This window comes from Equus caballus, chromosome 16 (assembly GCF_041296265.1).
Source record: "Equus caballus isolate H_3958 breed thoroughbred chromosome 16, TB-T2T, whole genome shotgun sequence".
NCBI classification, from domain to species: domain Eukaryota; kingdom Metazoa; phylum Chordata; class Mammalia; order Perissodactyla; family Equidae; genus Equus; species Equus caballus.
The window spans coordinates 69,771,586-69,776,878 of record NC_091699.1 but is presented as its reverse complement, the minus strand read 5'-3'; the positions used below and the strand labels follow the sequence as shown (position 1 = coordinate 69,776,878).

The 5,293-nt window shown below is 46.0% G+C and overlaps 1 long non-coding RNA gene across 1 annotated transcript; it reads right to left on the bottom strand.

The window, feature by feature from the left end:
• Positions 1–314: 314 nt before the first annotated feature.
• On the bottom strand, positions 315–4,797 carry LOC111768495 (uncharacterized). Its single transcript, XR_002800896.2, has 4 exons — positions 4,562–4,797; positions 3,850–3,964; positions 3,072–3,441; positions 315–676 (listed from the first exon to the last, which is right to left on the bottom strand). It is a non-coding gene; the product is annotated as an uncharacterized lncRNA (long non-coding RNA).
• Between the last annotated feature and the right edge of the window lie 496 nt (positions 4,798–5,293).

The window sequence follows — 5,293 nt, the reverse complement described above, 5'->3', positions numbered from 1 at the left end:
ATGACGTAGAGAAGGAAAGGGAATGACAAGATGACCCATAGTTCCCCTTCCTTTCTGTCCTTCCTTACTCATCAGTAACCTGAAGGTAGAGGGTATTGGTAAAATGTGCACATATCAAAAAAAGTGAATTAGAACGGTTGAAGTCATTTTGTGCAGAGTTTCCATTGTTCTGGTAAAAACAAAACACATATGTATGTACTAGTTGCAAATGATGAGTTGTGTCATTTAGAGATTGTGGATATGTATTAAATACTCCTATATTTGCACATAAAACTGGCATTGCACAACATAAAGATGAATGGTGAAATTCATGATAATTATTTAATATTTTAATTTTTCTTTATTTAGATTAGTATTAAGTGGCAAATAAAATACACTATGGCAAGTTGAGAGAGCAGAAAAAAAGGAAAAAGCTGTATATTTAGGACCTTTAATGGACATTTTTTTCCTGTAAATTATGTAGCTGCCTCTGGAAGTAGAAGAGTAGTTATCTGTATAGATTCTTCCAGATTCTGTGTTCTGAGGCGAGAGAGGAATCCATGGGGCTGAAGGGGAAACACAGATAGAAACGGCAGTTTGTCAGCAGCCACAAGTGTGGATGGATGACTGAAGACCAGGTGGGTCTCTCTCCCAGCATCTTAGCACTGTGACACGTCCCCAGGATCTTGACAAATGCCTGTGGAAGGAGAAGATTGTCAATAAGACTGAATTTAAAGTACTAAGTTTCCTACTGCTGCTATTACAAACTACCACACGCTTAGTAAGTTAAAACAATGCAAATGTATTATCTTGCAATTCCAGAAGTCAAAAGTCGAAAATGGGTCTTCAGAGCTGTGTTCGTTCAGAGGCTCTAGAGGAGAATCTACTTTCTTGCCTTTTCACCTTCTAGAGACCACCTATGCTCCTTGGCTGGAAGTTATTTTCTCCATCATCAAAGTTACGTAGCATCTTCTCTCTCCGCTTCCATCTTCACATTGCCTTCTCTCTTACAAGGACACTTGTGATTACACTGAGCCCATCCGGAAAATCCAGGACTATCTCTTTATTTCAAGATCCTTAATTTAATCACATCGGCAAAGTCCCTTTTTGCCATATTAGGCAACATATTCACAGATTCTAGGGGGTAGGATGTGGACATATTTGAGGGGCCGTTATTCAGCCTACCACACCTACCATCTAGTGAGCTGAGTGCTCAACACAGAAATGAAGTTTAGTTATAACAAAATAAAACTATTTGGTAAACTTGTGGGCTGAGACTTATACCCTCCACACTTCAGTTCAAACTAGGCAAAGGAAGAAAATAAAACAATTGATGAGGATTTTTAGGCTGCTTAATTTTAAAATGGCTTATGATGAGGATTTTTAGGCTGGTTAGTTTTAAAACTACAGATGAGATTCAGGCTCCAAGGAGTGGACTTTGTTTGCCCCTTTGTTGGGAAACATTTACATTTCTAAGGGAAACCTCTATCTGTGAAGATGCCTCCCTCTCTGTGCCAGGAAGAGGGGGGGATGGTCTTATCTCTAGAGGCTCTTGGTCAATGCCAGAGGCAAGAACTTAAGTTGGTTGCTGTCTGGCAATCTCATGTAACTGGTTTAGGGTGGTGGTGTCTAACCTTTCTAACCTTTACTTAATCCGATTTGATTCTTGTCTAAAAGTCATGGGATCACCCAATGACCAGACCCCACCCGCACTGATACCATTTTAACTTTTTTTCATGTTCTTTCCTTTGTCTTGTAAAGAGATGAATCATATACCTATGCCTTAAATTTAGCCCTAACCCTCAACTCGGGGCAGCAGCAGGAGCTCTGACTGCCCGTGGGTCCTGTCCCCACGCACCAGCTCTGCCTGCCCATGGGTCCTGTCCCCATGCCAGCGGGGGCAGCAGCAGCGGCTCTGCCTGCCCATGGGCTCTGTCCCCATGCCAGCGGGGGCAGCAGAAGCGGCGGCAGCAGAAGCTCTGACTGCCCATGGGTCCTGTCCCCATGCTATTCCACACTATTTTCTAAATAAAAGAGCACTACTGCCAGATCTTGAGAGTCTAAGAAATCTTTCTTTCGACTCCTCGGCTCACCGATCCCGCATCAACAATGACCATTAAAACCTTTATAAATGCAAGTGGCAAAAAGAGAGTTTGCATTTAATAGTGGAGGAGTTCTCTCCCAGTGTGATTGTTAAAAGCACTGGACAGGCGGTGCAAGGAATATTTTAAAAACTGCATTTCTTAAAAATACAATTATTTTTCAGTTCGTTTTTTATGCTACCAAATATTCCTTTGACTCTCAGTCACCACCACATAGGATAAAAAGGCACCAATATTGAGGAAAAATCAATTACACCCTTGGGCCTAAAAGTCTGGAGAGTTTATTAGGTCCATACACCTTAGAACTTGCCTTAGTCAGTCTGGGCTGCTATAACAAAGTACCACAGACTGGGTGCCTACGCATAACAGAAATTGATTTCTCATTGTTTTGGAGCCTGGAAGTCCAAGATCAGGGTGCCCACATGGTCAGGTTCTTGATGAGGGCCCTCTTCCCTGTTTGTAGATGGCCGTCTCCTCACTGTGTCCTCACACGGCAGAGCAGAGCAAGAGAGCTCTCTGGGTCCCTTTTATAAAGGCACCAATTCTATTCAAGAAGGCTCTGCCGTCATAGCCTAATCACTTCCCAAAGGCCCCACCTCCTAATAGTATCACATTGAGGGTTAGGGTTTCAACATTTGAATTTTGGGAGACATGAACATTTTCTGCAAAATTCATCCTCAATTAGAAACACTGTTATTGTAAATGAATGGCCTGGCAGACACAGCGCTGTCCTGATCAGGGACTATTTCCCCCAGCCCCTTTTCCTACCACCAAACCCACTCATATCTTGTTCTGCTATCTGCTTTCCACTGTCCTTTAGGGCAGTGCTTCTCAGAGTTCAGTGTGCACATGAATTATCTGAGGATATCGCTAGAATGCAGATTCTGATTCAGCAGGAAGGGGGAAGGGCCTGAGAATCTGCATTTCTAACAAGCTCCCAGATGATATCGGTTTTGCTCCTCTGCGGACTAAGGCTTTGGGGATGCTCACCTTATTTCCAGCTCCAAGAGGAGGATCCTGAGTAACCAACACCAAACAGGGTAACCCCTTCGCCAGTGTTTGGATTAGAAATGGGAAATGTGACACAGTTGGAGCCACTGTGATGTGAGGGTCACCCTGCAGGGTGGATTTTGAGAACTGTTTACTGCTCCTAAGTAAGCAATGAAGAGACATTACCTCTTCCTCTTCACCTTGCTGAGTTGGGTTTGAGTCCTAGAGCTTCTGTGGCCATCCTGGGACCATAAGGTGAGCCAGCCTGGGTGCAACGCTGCTCCACCCACGAGGGCGGAGTGGAGTTAGAAGCTCTCAGTGGAGTAAATGTTGGCCATGGAAGTCGTGCATGAGATAAAACCACAGGTTTCTGTGAAAGAGACTGACATTCTGGTGACAAATATATTCATTGCCAACTTCAGAATCTTGCAGCAACTGGAAAGCATATCTGGAACTTTATGCTTTAAGATTTCTTCCTTTCAATTCATGTTCAAAAACACACGGCATATGTAAAATACATAGTTTGAAAATGCCCAGACTAGAGAAAAAAATTCCTAAAAGTGACCCACACAATCAAAACTTTGAAAATTTTGATTGCTGTCAGATATGGTGAGAAGAGTTGGTGGATATTAGTGCTTGTGGTTGTTTTAAAATAATGGCATTTATCAAGTGATTGTCATTTGTCATCATTTCTGGGGGCAAATCCAGGAGATGCTGGTAGCAAATCAGCTTTGAAAGGAAATAACTGGCTACCTCTATCTGCACTTGAGTTGCCCACCTAGTGCACTGTCTCTCGGAGCCTCCCTCTTGTCTGCTCCCTACTCCCTCACAGGCTCCTTCCACTGGCAGATTTGGCGCAGTGTTCCTCTATTTTGGCTGCACACTGGAATCACCTGGAAGACAGAAAAATACTGATATGTGGGCCGTATCCCCAGAGAGTCTGGTTAAGTAGTGTCTTGTTTTTTATAATTTCTTATTTTGATATAATTTCAGACTTACAGAAAGGTTGCAATAGTATAAAGAATTCCCAGATATACTTCACCCAAATCTCTCTAATTATTCTGAACCTCTTTAAGAGTGAATTGCAGGGGCAGGCCTCAGCCCGCTGGCCCAGTGGTTAAGTTCAAGCGCTCCACTTGGGTTGCCCAGGGGTTCACCACTTTGGATCCTGGGCGGGGACATGACACCTCTCATCAGGCCACGTTGAGGCGGCATCCCACATGCCACAACTAGAAGGACCCACAACTAAAATATACAACTATGTACTGGGGGGATTTGGGGAGAAAAAGGGGGGGGAAAAAAAAGATTGGCAAGAGTTGTTAGCTCAGGTGCCAATCTTTAAAAAAAAAAGAAAAAAAGAGTAGGCCGCAGACACGATGCTCTGTTACCCTTGACTACTTCGTGTATTAACCCAATACGAGAATCCCATGCATAACTACAGAGTAATTATTTAAAATCAGGAAGTTAACACTACTACTTCATCTATAGACCTTATTGAGATTTCGTCACTTGTCCCAATAACATCCTGCATAGCAAAATAAAACCCACGATCAGCAGTAGTTATTTTTTAACAGCTTCCGGGTGATGCCACTGCGCAGCCGAGCGTTGGAAAACAAGAGTGCGTTCAGCTGAAGCTGGGGGCGGTCAGAAAAGGGCCGAGGGTTACAGACTCCCGGCGCCGCGGGAGCAGGTATTTGCAGGGCCGCGCGAGGCTGGGAGCCAAGACAGGGTTTGGCAGGCGCTGCGCAGATTGCTCAACTACCACCAGCGCGCGAGCCTGGGGACTCCACCAGCCGCATCGGCTGACCCTGAACTTCACCATCGCCCCTGGCCCCACCTCCCGCCCCGAAGGCGTGGAAGAGGGGTCATGAAAGGGTTGGGATGGCAGGTTTTTCTCTACAGTCCCCTATAGGCCCCAGGGTGGCAGCAGGTGCGTTCCTACAACTGAAGCCCCTTTTCTCGGTAGTCGACCGGCATGAAGGCGCCACAGCAGGGGCGTAGGGGGCCAGGGAGTCATGGCCGCGGTCCCTCCACCTCGCGAGGAGGCGAGCAGCCGGCAGGGGGCGAGCAGAGCTAGAGGGCCTGCCCGTGCGCCCAGCCAGGCAGCGTCCACCGCAACTTGCCCAGCGGAGCCTCCCCATGGGTGCCTCAACAGCCTTCTGGTGGCCGTCCACGGCAGTGAAGAGCTGCAGCCCCAAAAGCGCCTGGGGAGGAGGCAGGGA